Consider the following 24,850-nt stretch of genomic DNA (forward strand, 5'->3'; position numbering starts at 1 on the left):
GGAAGCCGACCCCAGGAGACAAAAGCATTGTCTGAAACTTGACTCAGAAAACAACAAATTATGTACCTGATAATTCCTTTTTTTCTGAATAACCCATAGCAGTTTTTACATTGGTTAAGTCCCCTCTAGTTTAGGTAGAGATAGGTGTATAAAAAAAAAATGCCCCCGAAAGGTAATAATGTGGATCCTTGTCTTCCCTGTGACATACCGGGCAGTCTCTTATAAAAAAAAATATAGACTTTAAAATTAATTGGGTGGGGGGAACCTGGGCTGCCGTGGAAGACTTTGAAGAAAATAAATGATCAGATATGTAATTGGTGGTTTTCTCTTCAAGTACTCAAGAACACCCTTACAATGGCATGTAACTAAGCAATACAATAGAAAGGGCCTCCAAAAACAAATTAGGCCACAAATGTTGCAAAATGTAACATTTAAAGTGGTTGAGGAGAACATGTCTCCCAAAGCGTGAGACAGCAGAGGATAAAATATCCAAGTGATGACTACAGAAGGTATGGCTAGATGCCCATCCTGCTGTCTATCATGGTCCTGACACCGAGGTCTGAGCCGCCTGTGCCCAAGAAGTCGCCACCGCTCGAATAGAGTGAGTTTCTAATATTTCTGGAACTTTATGACCACATTTCTTGTATGTCTCTACAATATCTTCTTGGATACATCTAGAAATACAATGTTTGGAAGGGGTATACCCTTTATGAGGTCTTGCTAGAATCACTAGAATTTGTTATAATTACCGAAAAAGCAATGGTGCCCAAAGAAGTCTTACATAGAATTCTTAATTCCTTTTCTATAATTCTCAAACCTCTTAACAGGTATTGCCAGTTTGCCTTATCCTTTATATCCCCCCATAATATTAAAGTTCTAGCAACAGAGGCTATGGGCAATACCTGATTTCATTGTAGTTCATGATTAAATATGGAGGTGTTTTTTTTAAAGCACCCTACACCTATCTAATGGCAGTTCTGGCAGACAACCCAGCAATGACAATCTATTTTAGGGATCCTACTCCAGTTCAGTAGTTCTTCAACAATAAAAAATAATACAGACGGGGAGGGGGAAGGGAGTGGCTGGAGTATATGTTCCCGGCATCTCAAGCAGCAGAGGTCCTGCAGTGCTTTTTCTAGTTGAAGCTTGTTATTTGCATTCTCTGTGTATCTTGTTTATTCTTCTGGCACAGCACTTGTTTGGTTTATATATTAGGGTTTCGGTTTATTCTTGCAGTGGACTAGTTAGCTTTTTCCTGTACATTTTTATGGGTATCTGGAATTGATTAAAAGCGTAAATTCTATCTCTGCTATGATCCTTGTCACAATCCAGTGCAGTACCTCACTCCTACCATAGATGCTGCTCTTCTCTGTGCAGTTTCTCAGCTGTTTCACAGGCAGTCTGGTCTTGTGATCCTGCAAGCCTGGGTTAATGATCTTAATTAGCAGTTATGGGCTGCACCTGTTGTCACCTGACTTAAACCTGCTCCTCAGTGCTCCCTGTGCCAGATCATCAGGTCAGATTCCCTGGGTCAGGATCCTTGTGACAAGCTCTGTATTTGTACACCCAGTGCTTGGACTTCCTTGTACTTATTTTTTATTTGTTTTTGACTTCCTGCATTTGTACTTTTTTGTGTTTATTTCACCGTTTTTTGGACTCCTCATTACAGTGAGTTACCTGCTATATTTGTGTTTTACCTGTTGTGTTAGCCTGTTTTTAAACTGCTTCATCTTGCACTGCTGTGTGTGTTTAAGAAAGCCTTCAGTTCACTTTTTTCTGTGGTGCTTACATGCTTCCAGCATTAGACATATCCACATACAGGAATTTTCCCATGAAACATTACAGTGTGATCTTGCCAAATGGCTGCAGAAGCAAGGTGGCCAATAACAGACTGCCTGTTGAGATGCCATTTCCAAATGATTTCCTTGAATGATTAAGTTCCGTTAACCCTACACTACTAGAAGCTTACATGACTTGTCCAGTTGCAATCCCCAGTTCGAAGTGTTGGGGCACAGGCCCAAGTTTTGAGTGCAGTTCAGTCAGACATCCAGTGAATGACTGCTACCCAGTCCAGTGTCCATGGCACAACTGCTACCCAGTCCGAGGTCCCAAAGATGTCTGCTGCCCCAAGATGGGGTTCCGATTCCACAACCCCAGGTGGAGGTGCCAAGTCCACAGTCCCAAGAGAGGTTTTTAAATCCACTGCCCCAGAAGGGGGTTCAGAGTGTCCAGCCTCAGGAGGGGGTTCCGAGTGTACAGCCTCAGGAATGGTCTCCCATCTGCCTGTCCCAGTGAGGAATTCTAGCCCGTCTGTTCCTGAGAGGATGCCGTCCCTCCAACGCACTGGTTATCCCCAATTTACCTTAGAGTGCCGCCAGGTTGACCGCCAACCCAAGTTCCACTGTCTTAGCCGCCATCTTGAGTACTTTCTAGCCAGCCGCCCAACAGAATGCCCTGGTCTTCGAGCATAAGGTTCTGTCTGCCCTTGCCTTCCAGCATGAGGTTCTGTCTGCCCTTGCCTTCTGGAATGAGGTTCTGTCTGCCCTTGCCTTCAGGTATCTGCCCTTGCCTCTGGGCATGAGGAGGTGTCTGCTACCTTGCCAGAGGTCTGAGAGATGTCTGCTAACTAGCCAGACATCAGAGGGTTGTCTACTACCTTGCCAGAGGTATGAGTGGTGTGAATTTCCTGTCAGTCTGCCCACTCCTTTGGGCGCATAGTTCTGTGTGTCCAGCCAGGGCCATTCCAGGCTCCTTTGTAATAATGTGGATTTTAAGATTTCAGTTATCCCTAAAAACTTCTAGATGTTCTTCAGCACATTATTATCCAAATCAAATTTCATAGATTTTTCTTACATTTAACCAGACTGTTACTAAAGGAATCTTCCACTATACCTGATTAATAAATCCCTATCTAAATGATAAAACCTCTTCTATAACCATGCTAGTAAGAGATGTAATTATTTTAACACCATGGGGTACATTGCCAAAGCTTTCTCAAAAAGTGTCACTTTAAAACCTGGGACCATACCTGAAAAATCAGACTCATGAGCCAACCATGCTTCGTAGCCCTATTCCTCCAAGCTCTGTATGCACTGGTCTCCTACACTAATCATTGCGTAGATCCATTGACCAATATTATGTCACAAGCCGCCGCACTGCGAATGCTGTGCGAGGCGAACGCCAGTTGAGTGTTAGCTGAATCTCCGCCTACCTCCTGTCCATCATTCTGGGATCTGTCCGGATTGGCTCTGGCATCTATATCGTTCTGGTGCAAACACTGCTCCAATGCCGGTGATAGAGTTTTCGTGTTTCCGGTCGAGTCCCTGTTCTCCTGCCTACTGTATATTGTTATATTGCCGTTTCTGACATCCAGACGGCACTGTTCCCATACCATCTACCTGCCATTGGTGTAATCTAGGCGGCACGGTCCACATATCTGTCCTCTGCCGTTTGTATCATCCAGGCGGCACGCAGAGTACTCTGCGTCCAGAGTACGCACTCCAGCATCAGCTGCTTGTGTCAACCCGGCGGCACAGGCCGCACTCCAGCGTCAGCTGCTTGTGTCAAACCCGGAGGCACAGGCCGCACTCCAGCGTCCTAAGTACGCAATCCTGCGTCACCCCAGTGTTTCTTATCTCCATCTGACACATCTAGCCAAGTTATACCAGTCCACAAGGCTGCTACACGGTCCAAAGGCCGCATCTTGTTCTACGGCCCACAGGCCAAAGCTAGCCATGTTATACCAGCCCACAAGGCGGCTGCACGGCCCAAAGGCCGCTTCATATCGTATGGCCCACAGGCCCATCTATCCATGGCATATCGGTTCTAAAAGCTGCTGCATGGCCGCATCTAGCCAAGATACACCAGCCCTCAAGGCTGTTGGAGGACTTTACCCTCAAGAGTCACACTTGTGACTTAACACATTAGCTGGGACCATAAACTGTGATAGATGAGAAAAAGGCAACAGATAAATAAATACATTGAAAAACTACATTGACATCTAAACAATAAACATATTGTAAAGGTCAATATGGATTGGGCAGGATCAAAAATACTGTAGATTGAATATTGGTCCTAAAAGTTGGCAATCCCTTTAATATCTTATCATAAAAACAAAAACCCCCTTTCGTGGGTTAATATTTCAAACTGTATGGCTATAACCCCCATGCAGTAAAAAATAATTCTATAATACAAGCCAAAATCGTAACACGGTGGCAGTGCACCATGTGCTACCCCTGCCCCGAGCACATAACTTTGCGCAGAGGGGGCGGGTGCGTCAGCAAGTGGAAGTATGGTACTTACAGTCCTGAGGTCGCTCTGAGCAGCTGTTCAGGCTGCAGGGTGTGTACCCAGACCATCCAAAGGAAGCTCTGTGCGATTCTGAGTGGTGTGTACAGGGAAAGGAAGCCTACTTCTGACTGATCGCTTGCTCCTAACATGGGGCTGTTACAATTTCTGGTGTAAAATCAATGGGTGGCGAAGCTTTCAGTTTGCCGACGCACAACCCCTGCATTAGCCCTACAAATTCTCGCATTAGCATAGGGCAGCTGCGCTCTACTACAGCCACTGCGTGTAACTCAGAATTAGCCCTGTGGGTTTCCCTGTTCATAGTTATATCTAGCCTTGCATTGATTTCACTTTCGCAGGGGAACCCCATCTTCATTGTCCCCTTGCATTACTGGAAACCAGCACAGACAAAGAAGTTGGTTGCTGAATTTGTAGGGGGACCATGCTGCACAAGTTTATTTAAATATTTTGAATTTATGGAGTTCTCCCAATTATTTAATGGGGATATCAGCATGTACATAATTAAAGACCAATTAAAATTAACTGCAAAAGGCTTCTTGCCACTTCCAATTACTGCTAAAGTTCTACACATATATCCTTCATCTCAAATACTGACACATCTAAACATTCAGTGGAAATAATGTGGCCTAGCCACAGCAATGGTCCAGCTACAAAACAACGTTGTGCCTGGGTGCTATAAAGGTCAGAGACCTGGGTGTATATTTACTAAAGTGCTGGAATTTTTAGAAGTGGAGATGTTATCCAAAGCAACCAACCAATCAGATTCTAGCTTTTATCTTCTAGTAGGTGCTAGATAAATGTTAAGCAGAATCTGTGTGGTTGCTATGGCCAACTTCTAAAAACCTGCACTTTAGTAAATATACCCCCTATTATGAGGGTTCATAATATATGTAGTACGAGGGTGGTTCAATAAGTAAAGTAACAAGACCTCTCACGTGTGTAATGTTCTCCATTTATTCTATTTCCCAGCAGGCCAGAGCAGGTAGACCACTGCTTCCCTAGTGTTCACTCTAGCTACGGCAGCAGGCAGGGCGCCGGACCTAGAGATAGGGGGGCGTGACCAAAGAAAAGAGGGGGTGTCTTTATGACGTGTGCCCTCTTCGTCACTCCTGGGGGCGTGCCCGGCACTTTCAGACATGTCAGGAAGCCCCCCAAGCGCTGCGGTCACATCCATTCACTGGCGGTGACCACTGCGCCGCCGTATTGACCACCCGCGGGACACTGCGACCCGCGGGTGGAGACAGAACCCGCAGGCTGTCTCAGCGGGGCGCCGTGCTGGAGGGCAGGGTGCTTTCTGCTCTTCAGAAATAGGGCAGAGCGCGGCGCCCCGCTGAAACAGCCTAGCGGGAACGCTACTTCCCCTCACGGCCATTAGACTGCACCTCATTTCAGTCATACTGTCCCAACATCAGTTGTAAGATGGCGGGACTGACGGAAACATGGTCAAACATTGAGGAGCGCAGTGTGATCAGATTTCTGTTTCTAAAGGGCACATCAGCAGCTGAAATTCATTGCCAAGTTGTCGGGGTGTACGGTAATGACATCATTTCACGGAAACAGGTTTGGGTTTGGTGCAGGACCTTTCATAATGGCAGGACAGATGTTCAACATGAGTACTGATCCAGCCAGGCCAAGCACGTCCACCACAGATGACTATTTGTGCCGCATTGAAGGTCTGATTGAGGAGGACAGACGCATTCGAGTTAGTGATATTGCTGAGGAACTGAAAGCCTCGGTGGGTACTGTGCACAATATCATTCATGAACAACTGGGGTACAGGAAAACGCTGCTTTCGAAATAAACTCACCAAAGGTCACAAATCCAATAGGATGGGATCGTCTCTTGTGCACTTGACGCGGTACTATGAGGAGGGAGTGCAGTTCCTGCAGCGTATTGTTACAGGCGATGAAACGTGGGTGCATCATGTGACACCGGAGACGAAGCAAGCATCCATTACATGGAAACACACATCGTCCCCACCTTCAAAGAGATTCAAAACAACTCCATTAGCAAAGAAGATCATTGCGACCATTTTTTGGAACCACAAGGGTGTGCTTCTTGTTGATTTCCTCACCAAAGGAGATACTGTGAATGCTGTCCGCTATTATGACACATTAAGCTGGTTGCGGAGGGCAATTCATCAAACGATTTGGGTTGCTGCGAGCAGGCGTCGTATTGCTACCATTGGGATGTACTGGACCATCTTCAATACTACTCTGACCAGACACCAAGTGATTTCCCTGTCTTTGAACCATTGCAGAAGCACCAGGATGGAAGGAGATTCGCAACTGACAGTGAAGTACAGCAAGCCGTTATGTCCTGGTTTCAGATGCTTAACACTGATTTCTTCTATGCTGGGATAGATGCCTTGGAACAACTAGAGTATGGGGAGCATGTGGAAAAATATTCTGTAACAAGGCCATACTATTTATTATACGTGTATATATACACATATATGTACGGGTTGAATAAATTTACTCAGTGAGAGGTTACCTTATTTATTGAACCCTCGAATAAATGAAAGCTTAAACTCCAAAATACAGAAAATCTTTTCATATTATGTTCAACTTTTACAGCATGAAATATTGTGCTGGGGCACAGGCTGGCATAATGTGAGAGGGCATGGATTGGAATAATAATTAGAGGCACAGGCTGACCATTTGGATTGTATAATAAAATAAATAATATTTTGATGCTGCACTAGTCATGAAAGGATCAGCTGTATGTTCAGCCAGCTCATAGGATAATGCCTGCGGTGCTCATCTGCAGCTGATCTACCAGGTCACTGAGAAACCACATGAGAAGAGAATTTATGGGTGTAACAAGTACTAATTACTGGTGCGCATGAATATAAAAGCAGAGCATAGAACGACAAAACAAACAACACGCAAATGTAATTATTTCTTAAATATATAATAGGGGCCTATATATCAAGTTTTTTTTTTTTCATAAAATTATGAAGAAACTGCACTTTCTGCTTAATGCTATGTTTTCTTGCTATGTACTAATTGCACAATGCAGGAGATTTCACAGATATCTCCAGCAGAGTGCTAATTAGCACTGCAGATCGCAGTCCCCATTGCAGGTTGAGTCTCCCATATCCAAAATACTTTGGGCCAGAAGTATTTTGGATATTGGGTTTTTCCGTATTTTGGAATATTTTCATACCATAAGATCTCTCATGGGACTCAAGTCTAAACAAAGAATGCATTTATGTTTCATATACATCTTGTGCACATAACCTGAAGGTAATTTTATACAATATTTTTTATAATTTTGTGCATTAAACCATCAGAAAGCAAATGTGTCACCATCTCAGTCACGCTCAAAAAATTCTATATTTCGGAATATTCTGTATTTTGGAATATTTGGATATGGGAGACTCTGTCTGTATTATCAATGGGGACTACGGTCTCAGCCCTATATACCAAACTCCAAAAAGCAAAGCTTTTCGGAGTATGGCCCCATTAGTTTACACCATCTTCAGAAGGTGAGGCAGATGTGACAGCTGCCTCCTCCTTTTTCTTTGAAGTATTACCTGCGGCACGGCCCCACACTGTGCTCCAGGTAGTTTCTGACTATCAGATGGGAGACTAAAGCTGCATACACACGTAACGATTTTCTGTCCAACCATCCAACTAGTTGATTGGTTGGAATGAAAATGTGGTAAGGTATGGGAGTAACTGATGATCAGCAATTGCTCCTAAACGCCAGAAAAGAGAGGAAAATGGACGCTCAGACAAGTTTGATCTAAACAAATTGTTGTTTTTATCCATTTTCTGGCGTTTGGGATCAAATTGCTGATTGTCATTTGCTTTCATACCTTACCAGATTTTCATTCCAACCAATCAACTAGTTGGATGGTTGGACAGAAAATCTTTACGTGTGTATGCAGCTTAAGATCGTTGCTGCCTCACCTCTCGTCTCTCCCTGTATTTCCAAAAGAGTACCGCAAATATGGCCAAAATTTTACTATAAAAATTAGAAAAATACAATAAGTTTCAAATATCATCTTAGTATCATTCTAATCATTTTTATAGTGAAAACTTTGCACAAAAACAAAAGCCATCCAGTGAGCAGCAGTTATGTGGGTAAAAAAAGCCTACCAAATTAGAGAGGTAATAAGAGAATGGCCAGGCTGCTTCAAACTGACAGGGAGGCGAAAGTCATGGCCAGAATACCGACAGCGGTATCCCCGCAGCCTAACCCTTCCCCCCCCCCCAGGCTAACCCTATCCCACCCACCCCCTTGTGCCTAACCCTAACCCTTACCATCGGGATTCTGGCATAGGTATTCTGAGCGATGGCATCGCAACTGCCGGGATGGTAACTACATCCCATTATAACAGTGGTAGGCAGAATAGCATCTCAGAAAGCACATTATATCGAACCTTGAAGTGGATGGGTTACAACAGCAAAAGACCACACCGGGTTCCACTGCTGTCTGAAAAGAGTGGCTACAGTGGGCACAGGTTCACCAAAATGGGAGAGGTGAATATTGGAAAAAAGAAGCTGCCTGGATCCATCACACCTAGTGCCAATGGTTTAGGCGGGTGGGATTGGGGGTGGTGGTGGTATAATGGTGTGGTGAATGATTTCCCAGCATACAATAGGACTTCAATTAAATGCCACAGCCTACCTCAGTATTATTGCTGACCATGTGCATCACTTTATGACCACAGCGTTCCGATCTTCTGATGACTACTTCTATCAGGCAACCATGTCACAAAACACCAGTCATCACAAGCTGGTTCCATGAACATGACAATGAGTTCACTGTACTTTAATGGCCTCCAGTCACCAGATTTCTATCCAATAGAGCACCTTTGATTAGTGGTGGAATGGATGAACGTACAGCCAACAAATCTGCAGCAGCTGCACAACGCCATAAGGTCACCATGAACCAGAATATTTAAAAAATGTTTCCAGCACTTTGCTGAAAACACAACACAAATATTTCTCAATGTTCTGGGGTAAGTACTAGAAAGGTGTACCTAATAAAGTGGCCACTGAGCATATAATCCTGAACTTCATTTTTACTTTGAGCTAATTAGGAAACACAATTTTCTTTTACAGCCTAAACCCATATGATCCAGGTCATTGAGCTGCATCACACTGACTGCATTAACGCTTATAATTTAAACATATATACAATAACAAATCAGGTGAAATGGTAGTATACCTGGATAGCAGGAGCGAAGAAACAGTGAGCAGATCCTTGATAAACCATTGAATTAGCTACATGTCGTGCGTGTGAGACATTTGAAAAGCAAATCTCTGTCAACTGCATCCTCTTTGCCGACTTACCCCCAGGAAAAAAAATTCAATGAAACACCAAACTATAAGACACCTTAAAGATATCATAATTTCAAAAACAAATCACTCATAATCAGTATAATCAGTAATTATAATCACTTGCAATTACTGAATCCGGAAGAACACTCATTTTCAAACCGCATTGAAAATTCAAAAACATCAGGTGAAAAACTTGTCAGACATCACTTGCTTGCCTCATTCTGCAGGTAAAGAGTAAAGAAAAAAAAAAAAGAGGCAATCAGCAAAATGGATAGAATGCAACTGTAGGGAGCAGCCTCTGAAAAGCAATATCTAGGGTGCGTGTAGTCACAAAACAGGAGTCTGACTGTACATTCCACCAGTATATCTATTATAGGAACAAAATCACCCACATAGCTCAAAATCAGTTCCAGAAACTTGTGGTACTAGAAATAAATGTAATTTAATTTCCATACAAGCAGCATCTATTCCAAAAAAACTATAAAATCTATTTACACCAGCTCTAGGAAATCTTGCCAACTGCAAGTTGACAAATTGATGTCTCTCAAAATAGATGACATTAATAGGGCGATTCGATTGTTTTTATCGCGGTTATTTCTTTTGGACGACCGACAGAGTGGTTAAATTTTTGCTCAAGCGTGAATAGCCGCGGCTGCACACATTTCTGTTTGCAGCCTCCTGATGTGGCGAGCAGAAATGTGCGATAAGTCGGAACTTTGTGCGCCCAAAACAGTACTTTAGAGACTGGTTTAGCGCCCAGTGCCCCTGAGAGCACACACAAGGATTTCGCGTCCTGTGTGCAGCGTGGCTATTTGCACCCAAACGGCGCAAAAGACATATTTGCTTATCCCAAAAAACATTTTGTGTATTAAGAATATTCAGTACTTATTTTATATGTAATAGATAAATATGGCAGCATTCACTGAGTAACTGCCTCAACTTATGAATAAATAGAGCTGTTCTGAAGTTTAAGCAGAGGCAAATAAGCATAAATTTGTTTCCTGTACAATATTAAAAATGTGGAAGTTACATCACAGTTGCATCTGTGCAAATAAAATGAATTTCCTCTTTATTATTATGTTTAGTGAGAGAATTGCTATGGCTTATTTTTATGTTTAATTTTATAGTACAGAAGCGCCCAAATTCGATCCTCAAGGCACCCTAGCGGTCCAGGGTTTAAGGCTAACCATGCTTGAGCACAGGTGACTAAAGCCGCATACACACTAGATGGCCGATAACTATATTATTCAACGATATATCGTTCATACCGTTCAGTGTGTATGCAGTGAATGACCAAAGATGCGCTCTCCCGCAGGTCGTTAACGATGCCTTTGTCATCCGTACATGCAGGCCAATCTGACGATATCTTCAAAAATTGCCTGTTCAGAGGGTATACAATCGGGAAGCCGGCTGCCTTAATACCGGCAGCCGGCTTCCCGACTGTCATATCCCGGTGAAGGTGAAATGCCGGGCGTCTATATCTAGACGCCTGTCATTTCCCTGACATCCCGATCGAAGGGATGCTGGGAGCCGCGAGCGGACAGCCGCGGGGGGGAGGGTTAGGTTTAGGGCACCCCCCCGGGAGGGTTAGGCTAGGGGGAGGGAGGGTTAGGCACCCCCCCGGGGGACTTAGGTCTAGGCAGCGGGGAAGGGGGGGTTAGGGTTAGGCACCCCTAAGGATGGTTAGGGTTAGGGGGGTTAGGTTAGCTGGGCTGCTGCTGTCGAGATTCGAACTCCCGGCCATGCGGCAGCCGGGATATCATACAGATTCCGTTCAGAGATGTGGCAGGATGACTCCACTTATATATCTTCCACTGTGTACACCCAATATCGTTTGTCCTGCACTACAGAAAATGGGATTATGGTACTTACCGGTAAATCCTTTTCTCTGATTCCACAGGGGACACTGGAGGTACATAGGCTGGGGTATAGAGGCGTGGTTAGCTGGAGCTGGCACTAATTAATTCAAAAGTGTGAAGCTCCTCCCCCTCTATTCCCCACCAGCCCTCAGTTTAGAAAATGAAGACTGAGAGGAGATGGAGAACAATAGGAGTGAAAAGGAGAAATATCACACAACAACAAAACCATACAACATACGGAACTAACAGGCAGGCGTCCAGTGTCCCCTGTGGAATCAGAGAAAAGGATTTACCGGTAAGTACCAAAATCCCATTTTCTCTTTCATCCACTAGAGGACACTGGAGGTACTTACGCTGGGGACGTCCCAAAGTTTTCCCCACGGGCGGGGGCGCTCTGAGGGACCTGCAGAACAAGGCGGCCAAAACTTGTGAACCAATGACCAAGTGGCCGCATGGCACCATTGTAAAGTGGAGGCACCCGAACCCACAGAATGTGTTGACCGACGATCATTACTGACATAACTTGACTGCGGAGAGCTCGAACTACATCCAGGGTAGAAGACACACCCGAGTCCTCCACCAAAGAGGCACCACAAAAGGTTGGCTTATGTGGGAAGCCGACCCCACCTCAGGGAGGAAAGCGGCTACCGTCCTGAGTACCGCCCTATCAGCATGAAACACAAGGTAAGGACACTTATGGAACAGAGCCCTCCCATTCCGAAACTCTGCATGCCGAATCCAAAGCCAAGAGAAGCCCCAAGGATCCATAGGTGGTACAAAAGGTAGAGGGTGCGGAGGGTGCGCTCGCCCTATGGGTGTAATGCTGGAGTAATAGTGTGTTGTGGTCTTTTGTGTTCGATGTTGTTTGTGGAGTGATGGGGTGTAGGGAGGGAAGGGGGTCTAATGGACTGGAGGTGGTGGGTGAGGAAATGAAGACAGAGGCAGAAATGGGGGCCAAAGGGTTTATTGGAAAAAAACAGTACTAATCCTGTTTGGTCCCAGGCACCCAGGTTCGGTGAGCGATCCACTTGGGGGTGTGTGTGGGTGGAGACTGGGGAGGTGAGTGGACCCTTTTAGGGGGCTCCTTTCCGTGCAGTTCAATAGACCGGCACGTTACCCCTGCTGGACCTTTGGTCAACAGTCTTAGGATGTCTCGGGGGGAGGGGAGTGGTGGGTTGGCAGCGGGTCTGGTGGTTGTGGATGTACACCCTGGCGGCGTCCCGCGCAGGGGTATAAGTCTCGGAGTCACTTACCTACCGGTAGGATTTGTTGGTGAAAAAGGCTTGGGCTGCTGGTAGCTGGTGTTAGTTTCCTTTTGCAGATGCGGTGTTGGATGGCTGTTGCGGTGTCAGCGGTTGGAGGAAGCTCTGTGTGTGGTAGTGGCTTGCTGGTGCACAGTGGGGCTTGGTGCACCGCGTTGCTGGCGTTCTGTTCCCGCTGCCTGGTGGGTGCCTGCTGGTGTGGATCGCTTAGGGATTGCTGCTGGACGAACAGCTGTGAGTGGAGTTGGTGTTGGTTGCTCCCAGGGGGCGGTGCGTGGTCGCCTGGGTCTAGCAGGTGGAGTGGTGATCAAGAGGGGTGCGAAGGGCTTTGCTAGGTGTGATGATGGCTGCCCCGCAACACCTCCTGAAGAAACGGCTGCATCTCAGGAATGAGGAGCAACTTACGGTGAAAGAAATGAGAAGAGCAGAAACCTGCACTTTAGAAGATCCCAATCGCATGCCAGAAACTGATCTGGTCTAGAGAAAAAAAAAAAAAAAAAAACAACGGAACAACCGCAAAGTTCTAGACAGAAAGCCCCAACTGGTACCCATGTCACATAAGAGCGCCAGGTGCGATGATAATGCGCAGCCGAAACCGGTCTCCTGGCGCTGAACATGGTGGGAAGAAAAAAACGTGTCTGGGATGCTTTTGTATCCTAACATAAAAGGTTAAAGAGCCACCCCGTAAAATACAGTTTTGCTAAATTGGGGTGGACGAAAGGACCCTGTTGCTGAAGGTCCGGGAAAGAGGAAGGGGCCACGGGACTTCTGCCAGGAGGAACTGAAGGTCCGAGAACCAACTAGTCCGAGGCCAGTACGGAGCCACGAGAAGACCGAGGTCGACTTGTGTTTTATCCTATTTTGTAAACGAGAAATTAGTGGAATCGGAGTAAAACGGTATTCCAAGTTATAGGACTGGTAGAGTGTCGACTGCCCTTGCCTGCGGATCCCGAGTACTTGACATGTGTGCTGGAAGCTGATTATTCAATCTGGACACCATGGGGGTCCACCTGAGGACGACCCCATCGACTCACGAGTGCATGGGACACGTCTGGGTAAAGCCTCCATTCCCCAGGGATGGATGTCCTGGCAATTTAGGTAATCTGTGTTCCAGTTGTCCACTCTTGGGATAGATACTGCCGACAGGAATAACGACAGACTATCGTCCTTTTTCTTTTTTTTACCAGAGAATCTGAGTTATTTCTCGCATGGCCATGAGACCTCGAGTTCTACCCTCGAGGTTGACGTAAGCGACTGTCTTCACGTTGTCTAAGTAAAACCTCCCCGGAAGAGACCTTAGCAACTTTGCTGCTTGTAGCAGAGCATAGTAAATTACTCTGAGTTCCAACTCACTTATGGGCCACCCTGTTTCCAGAGGGGGACCCACGAACCTTAAAGTGATAGCCAAGAACCACTGCTCCCCAGCCTCGTAGGCTGGCGTCTGTAGTCACTTTCCGAAATTTCTGCCCGCCAAGAGATTGTTGGATTGTGTCCACCAGAGTAGACCAGTAGCCGGGACCAAACGGATCCGTTGATGTAGATGCAGGCGAGTCCCTGACCTCTGTGATAGCAGGTCTAGCTGGAACACCCAGGAGTAGAATCGTCCGAGTAGAAGTGCTCCGAAAGCAGCTACCATCTTCCTCAAGAAACGTAAACCAAGAAGCATGTACACCCTCTTTGGTCTGAGGACTAGCAACCGGATATCCCGGCTTAGTCTTCCGGAATGAAAATCCTCTGAAATACCGTATCCAGGATCACCCCCAAAAACTGGAGTCTCTGGGATGGACTGAGGCTGGATTTCTAGAAATTGATTATCCAACCATGTTGGATAAGAGTCTGGTATGTCAGGTAGGCGTGGTCCAAGAAAAGAGATTCCTATGGAGCCTTGAATAACAGGCTCTTAGGTGAAAATGCGGGGAACCGAAGATAACCCTAACGGCAACGCCCAAAATTGTTAGTGATTTTTTAAAATTGCAAAAAGCAGGAAGGCCTGGTACGGTTCCCCATATGGGAACATGGAGATAGGCATCTTCTATATCCAGGGAAATGAGGAACTCCGCTGGTTCCAACTTGCAAGACAGACTGAAGTAACTCCATTTTGAAATGATACATCCTCAGATACTGGATTAAAGACCTCAGGTTTAAGATGGGTCTGACTGAACCATCCGGCTTGGGCATCACCCAAAGATCTGAGTAAAGCCCCATACCACGTTGATGCACTGGAACCGGAACAAGCACAGCAGATTGTTGCAGAGACTGCGACCAAGCCTGTTGAAAAGACCTTAAGCGAGTTCTGTACCTGTTGAGCAACCTTTTGTGGAAGACCGCTACCTCTGCCGCCCAATGCCTACTTGGGAGCACCTCGGGCCCTACCCTGAAAGGGCTGTGGGTGCATGAAAAGACTGAAACGAGGAACCAGAGTAAGGTCTCCTGGATCCAAAGCATATCACCAGTGAACTGTAAATATTCAACAGCCCTTCTGGATTATGCGGCCGCCTGCCAAGAGCGCAACCAGAGAGCTCTGCGGCCAGAAATGGCAGAAGCGGATATGCAAGTACTGATCTGACTGCATAGATCATGAATGTGTCCCGCTAATAGATGCAACTCTGCTCTGGATTTACCGGAGTACAAGCTAGTATTCAAGTGGTCCGCCAGCCAGCTACCACTTTGGTAATCCAGGCGCTAATAAGTTCTAAGTTGAACCCCCCCCTGTAGTATAAATAGATCAGTCCAACTGCGATAAGAAGGGGGTCCCCATGGTAAATCTAGGATCTGTCGGACAGTCAGAATTAAAGGCTCCCCCACCGTAGAGTATTAAGTAACGTAGCACCCGGCATTGGAAGCATTGTTTTCTTAGAAAGACGAAAACAGACGGGGAATATGTCACCCACCTTTCCATCATAGATAATGGAAAAGGATAACGGGGGGGGGGGGACGTGGAATCTGTATCAAACAGATTAAAAATCTCTGATTCAGGGATCCTCATGAGCGTGGAATTCCCTGTCTGACTTCTCTGACTGTAGGACAGTCATCAGAGGGCGCTTTAGAGTGTTTTTTTTTTGTAATAGAAAAATGGAGGGTACAGTAGCCGCAGTACCTATAACCTTGGGTATTGATAGGTAACACCCTTTGAGGGCGGCAAGGGGCTTGTCTGAGATCTTCCCAGAGGGAAGAGCATTAGACCCCTTCAGCTGTACCTGGAAGAGACATGAGTGAGGGTGGAAGAGGAGGCTTCTGCCCACACTTTCCAGGAAAATAAGAAAGTTAGCCCCTTGCGGGCTCGCATCGTTCGCCACAAAGATATATTCCCCTCTCACTTGGATGGTAGGGAATGACGTTGGACACTGGCAGATGACGTCATCGTACATCTATTCCCCAGAGGCACGGAGGAAGTGACCTCACATGCATGTGACACACTCAGTGTGTAATCTTTTTTAGGTGCACCGGTCCTGGCAGTACAGCAATACCAGGTCAATGCGTGGAGTGGACAGAGCAAGCTCTTCTTCCATCTCCCTGTTCTAAAAATCCATTTAATCTATGGCCCCCAGAGAGGGGGCGGATCAGATATTAAACTGATAAGAACAGATACTACACTTGATCTTAGCCAAAAGGCAGAGAAGCGATTCAGCACTTCGCTTCCCTTCCGCTCCCAGAGAGTTTGAGACCTACTCATTTCTGCTATCACATCAGCGGCCCATGTAGGAATGAGTGAAGCAGAATTAGCCATAGAAGGGACTATTAAACAAGCACAAGCAAACATCTTTTTGTTTTAAATATATATATATATATTATATATATATATACACATATTTTTGTCCAAGGCACGACTTGATCCTGGGACCTAGTGGTTCAGGGTCGGTGAAGTAGCCTACTGCCTGTCATTTAAGACACACAGACTGTATCCAGACTATAGAGTACAGTATAGAAAAAAAAAAAACAGAAGGCCAAAGGTGGGAACAGAGGAGAACAACTCTCCAGCCCACAGATTAGCTCCTTTCAAGGAGAATCCAGCCTTTACTTAATCAACTGCAACCCTAACAGGGAGAGATGCAGGCATACAGTAATAAAGACAGCAGACACACTGTTTGTAATAGCTCCATGCCGCTTAGAGAGCGCGTCTTTAGGCTCCGCCCCCTTTACATGCTAAAAGCAAAAGTGGCTTCTATGTAGCCATAATCTCAGCCCCGCTCTGCTGCCTCCGCAAAACGAGTGTCCAGCGGGGGCCGTTGAAAGCTGGGAGCAGCGCGGTGAGCTATGTATGTACACAGCCTGTACTACAAGCGCTGGGCAGTAGAGGTTGCATAAACCTTGAAAACGTCAGACACGCTGTTTACTACAGCTGTATGCCGCTAGTACTGAGAGAGAGAGCCCGCGCGGATATAGGCACCGCCCCCTTCTTTATGTGAAGGTCTAAAATGGCCTCTGCATTTTATGTCAGCCCCGCAGTGCTGCGCTGTCCAGTGGGGGCTGAGAGATTTGGCAGGGAGCAGCGCTGTGCGCTAATAACCCAGGCACTCAGTAAAAATACAGAACGTGTCACACACTACAAGCGCTGGCAGCATGGGGGAGCCGGGGGATGCGCAGCTACATACTCACTGCGCTCCCATGGAAGTCTCTCAGCAGGTCAGCACTCTCCTCTTCTTGATGTGGAGATGTGCTGTGGCGATAAGGAGCTGTCAGTTGTTTTTAGAATAAGCACTGTGCATTCCTTCCTGATCTTTAGAAAAGTCAGGGAACCTGGTATAGGTGGCGAAGGGTACCTAATCGTGTAAAAGATGCTATAAAATAATAAAAGTATTGCTGGAGCACAGCATATAGTGACCAGCTCCTAAGGCACATTTTCTAAACTGAGGGCTGGTGGGGAATAGAGGGGGAGGAGCTTCACACTTTTGAATTAATTAGTGCCAGCTCCAGCTAACCACGCCTCTATACCCCAGCGTAACTACCTCCAGTGTCCCCTAGTGGATGAAAGAGAAAGTTCAAGTGAAATCTTTCACCAATATCGTTCATACAGCACATAGTCTACTGTGTATGAGCCTTTAATCTGTATTTCAGTCTGTGCTCAACCATGAATATCCTTAATACCTGGACCATTAGGGTGCATTGAGGACCAAGTTTGGGAACCTCTGGTGTAGTATTATTATTATTTTTTTTTACCAGCATTTGAATAAAAATTCCAATGTGGCAGCTGAATTGGTCGGACGTTATAGTTTTTTGAAGTGTGCAGCATTTACTGCGACACAGCCTTTATGTATTTGTCAATTTTTTTTTCTCTCCTTCCCACAGATAGAAAGCTGATGTACTTTATTTGGGGCAGATTCAATTATTTTTTGCTCCCGTCTGGGAACTATTCAACTGTTTTGGGCGCCCATAACTCCTGAGGTGTGAGCAGAAAAGAAGAACGGCTTTTGGGCACCTTAACTGGCAGTTAATATCTAATCCCCTGCATTTTGGGTGCGAGAATGCGGCCGTTGCGACCATTGCGGGGATGGACGCACAAACAATTGAATAGCTCACATCACTTTAGATGGGAGCTACGGGAGTCTGGTGTTGTGGGGGTTTTTTTTGAGGATGGGGCAGGGGTGTACAGACTCAAAAAATGTGTGTGCAGTGGGGAGCCCAACCATATTCATAGTGACAGGATATATCTCAAAAAAGGAAGTACCTGTAAAAGTGTCTCAATGCCTATATATTTCATATGGTGTAACAATTTTTACTTTTGGTTGTCCAGTGCAATAGCGTATACTGCGGTTGTCAACAGTTCGAAATAATTATCAGTGACACATGCTGCTGGCAAGTTCACCTATACACATCACGTGCCATACTGTCTAGTTGGGCCTTAGGGTGTTTCCAACAGCCATATTATATGCTGACTAAACATGGTTAAAAAAATAATACATTTGCATCCAACCACTTCACTAGATAAGAACATAGAAAACTCGGATTATGGTCCTGATTCAGCAGCGTACGCAATGGTGATTATGGCTATAGATCGAGCGATTGTTTGCTATCGCACATGCGTAAAAGCTGCACTGCGTGTGCACAGCGATTACATTGCGATTACGAAGGTGACATACTGTCAGCCACTACGATTGCATACGCAGCATGAGAGCTCTCTGCATGCGGGAGACTTGTAGTGTTTGTGGCTGGTCGGACTTGTAGTAAATGCTGCGTGACTGACCGATGTGCGTCGATGGTACCGATGTTTATGCAGAAGAGCGACATTGAACGGATATGAGAAGGTAGCAGTGGGCGTCTTTATGTGGCTGAGCTTTGGCAGGAATTATCAATTTCGCAGCTGCCTTCAGTGCGAAATCACAGCTGCGACAGCATTTGCGTCCGCTGCTGAATCAGGCCCTAAGTTGATGAGAAAATATATATAGAGATAATATATGTATGAATGAATAGGTTGATCAAGATAAAAGAGCCGGTGGGCTCTGAAACGTTGGTATAATACAACTATCACTTTTTCAAAGACCCGGAGTGCCGCCTTTGTCTGTGTTATGATCGACGTATTCTGACTACATTGTGTGTGCAGGGAAGGCACCGGGGGATTTACTATGTTGGACTATTGAGTGCTGGTTCGTCAGGGCAGTTATATAATGAAGTAAAGACTGCAGCACTCGGAGACTGGTATTAAATTAAATGTATTGAAAAGTGTCACAAAAACTCCAACGTTTTGGAGCTCCAAACTCCTTTGTCAAGGTGCTCACACAGTTTTTACTTCATTCTGAATTAACCCCTTTGCCGGATTGCTGTGTGTGTGTGTGAGTAAACACAACACATTTTGGGACTCATATAAAACCCTACAAAATATAATGTTTTTACATGAAGATTTCTACTGAAAATACATAAATGCCTCTGTGACACGTAAAAACAATTGCTGAATAACACTTAATATTTATGATAGGGTTAGTATGAGCAAGACAGTACTGTGGCAGTGGTAAAGATGGAATCATGAAGAGGAAGTGGGGACAAAAGGCCATTCAGTTGCTCTCACATGTTCACTTAAATAACAAGAGGGATTCATTTTAAGAGACCTAGGGGTGTATTTACTAAGCTGTGTTAGGAGATAAAGTGAACGGTGATAAGGTACCAGCCAATCAGCTCCCATGTCACAGGCTGTGTTTGAAAAATGGCAGTTAGGAGCTGATTGGCTGCTACCTTATAACCGTTCACTTTATCTCCTAACACAGTTTAGTAAATAGACCCCTTAGGGGTCAATCCAATTAGGTGCGAATTGCAAGTTTGTTTATTGAAACTCGCAGACTTCGCAGCGAAGCAAGCGCACTCCAGAGAGTTCTCCAATCCAATTAAAAATGCCTATTCACACTACTCACAGCGAATTGACTGCCAAATGAGATGTGAGAAAAGTGCATGAAAAAGTGGGGAGACCATCCTGGACCCCCCAAAATGGATAATTTTGTTAACAGGACCGTATAGAAGGTGGTTTGTGGGCATTAGGAAGGTATTGTATGTTTTTAAATGGTGTCAAATGGCTGATTTGTGTGTGTGTGTGGGAGGGGGGGGGGTATAAATGCAAGAAAATTATATAAAAAAAAAAAATTAATCTCAAACTAATTAAATGAAAAATGGCAAAAAAAAAAAAAAAAAAAGTAGGAAAAAAGGGTGATTTTGGGGTACTTTGAGGACACCTTGAAAAATTAAAAAAATTTGGGGTGCCTAAACTAACGAAAAAGATGATTTTGGGGTAATTTGAGGACAATTTTTTTAAGCCCCTCCCAAAAATGACATGTAACAATTGTACTAATTAAGCTAATTGGAAACTTCCAATTGCCTAATTAATCATTAGGGAGGGTGTCCAAGGGGTTCAGCACAGTGACCCGACATTTTAACCTTAAAATAAAGATTTTCCTTCCCATCTCTCACCCTAAGGGAGGTGAGAATGGAAAGATGCGAATTCAGTCTGACTGATTCAGTGCGAGTTACTAATTGGATTGCAAAATTAATTCGCTATGCGAATTCGAAGAGAAAATAGCAACTCACAATTCGCACCTAATTGGATTGACCCCTTAACTTTTGTCATATTGTAAACAACAACATATATAGTACATATAAAACCATAGCAAGCCATGGTACTGTAGAATATCTAAGTGCAGCAGCCCTAAAATCATACTTGTCGAGTTTTTACCTGGGCTGCCCAGGGGGATGTGGTTAATTTACCACCGCCCGGAATGCCGGTCATCGTAATTCCGACAGCGGAAGGCCGACCCGGGACTAAAGACAAGTGTCAAAATGCCGACGCCTATCCTTAGACCCACGCCGAAATCCCGTACGAGGTAAGCTGTGGATAGTTAGGTTGTAGCCACACAGGGAGGGGGGGGAGTTAGGTTTAGACACCCCTGGTAGGACTTAGGGTTAAGCACCCCCCCTTCCCCCAAGGAGGGTAAGAGTTAGGCTAGGGGAAGGGGGGGTTAGGCACCCGGAGGGGGAGGGTTAGGTTTAGGGTGTGGAAAGGGGGGGGGAATTAAGTTTAGGCACTCCCAGGGGGGATTTAGGATTAGGCATCACTGGGTGGAGGGTAGGGTTCGGTAACCCAAGGGAGGGTTGGGGGGGGGGTTAGAGTACTTACCAGCCGCTGTCAGGATGCCTTCTCTTTGGGCTTCCGGCGCCTATATGAGAACTGGCGGCTATTCAGATGTTGGTATTTCATGCAGATTACCGCCCAGGAGATGCCATAAGGGGAGGGACAAGTGGGAGGATGGAGAGAGGGGCTTGGTACAGCAAAATACAAAACACGTCATCGAAGCCCTGGACCAACAATATCTCTGCCAGGAGGCTCGTCTTCTCTCTCAGGAGTCCGAGATAGCCCTCCAAATTTCTGGAGCCTACAGTAGATTATGCAAGTATGCCCAAAGTAGCTTTAAGAAACATTTATTTAATCATTACCAGTTATTTATATAGCGCACACATATTCTGCAGCGCTTTACAGAGAATATTTGGCCATTCACTTCAGTCCCTGCCCCAGTGGAGTTTACAATCTATATTCTCTATCACAAGCTCACACACATTCACACCAAGGTTAATTTTGTTGGGAGCAAATTAACCTACCAGTATATTTTTGGAGTGTGGGAGGAAACTGGAGTACCCGGAGGAAACCCACGCAAGCACATGGAGAACATATAAACTCCACACAGTTGACAATTTGAACCCACGACCTCAGTGCTGTGAGGCAGTAATGCTAACCATTACACCGTCTGTGCTGCCAAGATAGGAAGCAATTTACAAAGCGCACTGGATGTCCAAGGCATAGACCCTTGGTTTTGCACTGATGAGTCTGGATCAAAGGTTCTCAAACTCAGGGCCTGATTCAGAGCCGGACGCTCTGACCAGAGCGCTCGCTCTGACTCAGGGCCCTCCTACCTAAAAATGGAGCGGCCTCTTGGACGCTCGCATAGCTGTGGGTGGTAACGTGCGAGCGTCCATGATGACGGTCACGAGGGTTCAGACCATCGTGCTTGCGACGAGACCCTGCGGTCCTACGCTCGCGAGCGGGTCTGAATTAGGCCCTCAGTCCTCAGGTCTCCACACAGTTCACATTTTCCAGGTCATCTAGCAGGTGCACAGGTGTGTTCATTACTCACTGGTGGAACTAATTATTTCACTTGTGATTCTGTGAGGAGACCTGAAAAACATGCACTGTTTGGGGTCCTGAGGACCAAGTTTGAGAATCTGTGGCCTGGATGGTCTGCCAAATCCACATCAACATGTACGTCTATAATCTCCGCAACTAAAAGTGCACATAGATGGGTGGGGAGGGAGAAAAATCAGCGCACTGTACAAAAGTGAACGCACCACATAAAAGACCAACATCTTAATGGTGCATACACACGGTCAGATTTTTCCTTCAACGATAACGATTTAAAAATCGTTCAGTCGTTCATATCTGAAGGAAAATCTGACATATCTGAACGATGGACGATGATCGATGCGCGTTCCCGTTTGTCAGATAACGATATCTGACATCTGATGTGTTTGCAGTCAGACTTGGACTATTCCATTCATTTTAATGCAGTCAAAAATCGTTCAAAACTTTGGTAAAATTGTTCAAATCGTTCATCTGACAAATCTGACCATGTGTATGCTCCATATGAGTTTAGTCTCACCCCCGGGAGCAAGGAATGACCTCGCTTCACCCCACTCTGCCTAGGGCAATCTTCTACTAATTTACAAATGTCATTTCACACCACAAACTTTGAAGCAATGTGCACTAGTGTAAAACAAGGCACACAGCAGCTCCAAAGCTTGTTTTGCACTACATGGCAGAGCACATTGAGGATATCATTTACTTTATCCCATTCAACATTAGGCTAAAGGGGACAATAAGCTCAGTCTTTCATGATGTAGGACGTGCATACAGCTTATATGTGGGGATAAGCACTATCCCTATGACTATTTTTATATTTAATGCACAGTATGTAACATGCATTCAAAACAGTCCACCACCACCTGGCAAGCAATAAAAAGCAGCAACATAGTGATTCTCTTTTAGTAAACATCCCAATAATATAACATTTACAACAAACATACAATACATGTGTATTTAGAATATTTGTTGTTTTTCATGTAGATTGCTTTGTGCATGAATGATGTTTAACTACTGAAGTCAATACTAAGTATCATGTCCACATTACTCTATAACCCTATATAAACACTGTAGGGCAGCCTCAGCAGGCTGCAGTTATACGTACTTGATCATATGACTAAAGAGGAAACAATCATGTCAGCCTCATGCAAACAAAGTGCCTGTCATCTCTGCAAGACTCAAGTGGTGCTGCACAATGCAAGAAGTACTAGAAGTACATGCAATCCTGACATACTCGGAAGTTTATCACGAAAAGCCCATTAATTATACAGCAACATCTGTGCCATCTAAGAATGCACACAGTCCCATACATTAGGAACAGATTACAGATCACTCAGTGAGTGGAGAGCTATCTCCTATGAATGCCCATTACCCTGTACTGTCACCTCTCACACCCTGCAGACTTGCTGCTGCCACAACCAGAGGCGAGTATTAATAAGGAGGAAAAGCACAGTACCTAGCTGGAAGCAGCCATGACAGGGAGACACTGACTGGGTATAACAGGAAACTACAAATCCCAGCAATCACTGGGGCTGAGCAGCTACAGTGGCCGGGGAGGGACAGTTGGTATAGGCATGCTCATTGCAGAGCTGCTACGAACTCAGGAAGTGAGCGGGCAGAATAAAGTACATGCCGTACATAATGAGCCCTTGCATTGCAGATTTGCTGAGGAATACCAGATGTTGAGCAATATTTGTACACTGAAGTTAAGCTACAGGAATGAATTAGCTCTGTTCTCTTAGAACTTGCTGACCAGTCACCATCTTGTGATGTCTCTCCCGCAATTTTATCACTGAATTATGATTTAAAAGTTTTATGTTTTGTGAAAGTAAAATCTGATGTGTTCAAGCAGAACTAATACAGTATACATTTTTTTACATAAAGAAGAAGCGGTCAGATAATTTTCTATTGTATCTGCAAATTCCTTTTTTTAATTATCATTTATTTATAAAGCTCAAGCATGTACCTGGCAAAAGGGGAAATTTTGGAGGGTAGGTAAAGATGCAGATGACGCACCCATTTTAATAACACTAACAGGGCTATTCAATATGGAGCGAAAACTCAGTTTTTGCGATGTTTTTGCACCGATGATGTCATTTTCACAGGTTTTGTTTTTACTCCGTATTCAATTTCAAAGACTTTTCGCAGGTTCGAAAAGTCTTTGAAAAACAACGGGGATAACTTTTCACCACTGCATAGGTGGCGAAAAAAAGTGCAGAATTCGGGTTTAGGGGTGCAGGCTTAAAAAAAATAGCCTGCACCCCTGGGAATGACATTTTAAAATAACTCAAAAAAAGTTTAAAAAAAATAGGGACACCCCAAAAAATTAATAAAAAAATAGGAAAAAAGTGTTTAACAATAGGGAAATAGGTTCAGGGCTATTCTGCAAGTATGCGGCAGGTGTTTTCTAGAATAGAATTATAGCGGCAGGTGCATAGTTGCAGAATTTTTTAAAACTTACTTTAGGGACATAAAAATATGCTAGTACCCATTTTCATGTACCCCAAATTTGATGGGACC

General features: G+C 45.0%; 1 protein-coding gene and 1 non-coding gene across 5 annotated transcripts in view; both read right to left on the reverse strand.

The window, feature by feature from the left end:
* Nucleotides 1-23,862, reverse strand: part of TBC1D5 (TBC1 domain family member 5) — a 728,182-nt gene extending 704,320 nt beyond the window's left edge. For 2 of the 4 annotated variants that reach the window (XM_088463373.1, XM_088463358.1), the window contains exon 1: nucleotides 23,787-23,862. The gene's annotated coding sequence lies outside the window, so the exon portion shown is untranslated. Of the gene's footprint in view, nucleotides 1-23,702; nucleotides 23,722-23,786 lie in introns of those variants that run through there. The other 2 variants (XM_088463381.1, XM_088463364.1) reach the window with 2 other exon arrangements.
* On the reverse strand, nucleotides 16,157-16,347 carry LOC148535273 (U2 spliceosomal RNA). The gene has a single exon (XR_015875810.1). It is a non-coding gene; the product is annotated as a U2 spliceosomal RNA (small nuclear RNA).
* Nucleotides 23,863-24,850: the final 988 nt, after the last annotated feature.

Source organism: Taudactylus pleione, unplaced genomic scaffold (assembly GCF_031769625.1).
Source record: "Taudactylus pleione unplaced genomic scaffold, aTauple2 ptg000053l, whole genome shotgun sequence".
Taxonomy (NCBI): domain Eukaryota; kingdom Metazoa; phylum Chordata; class Amphibia; order Anura; family Myobatrachidae; genus Taudactylus; species Taudactylus pleione.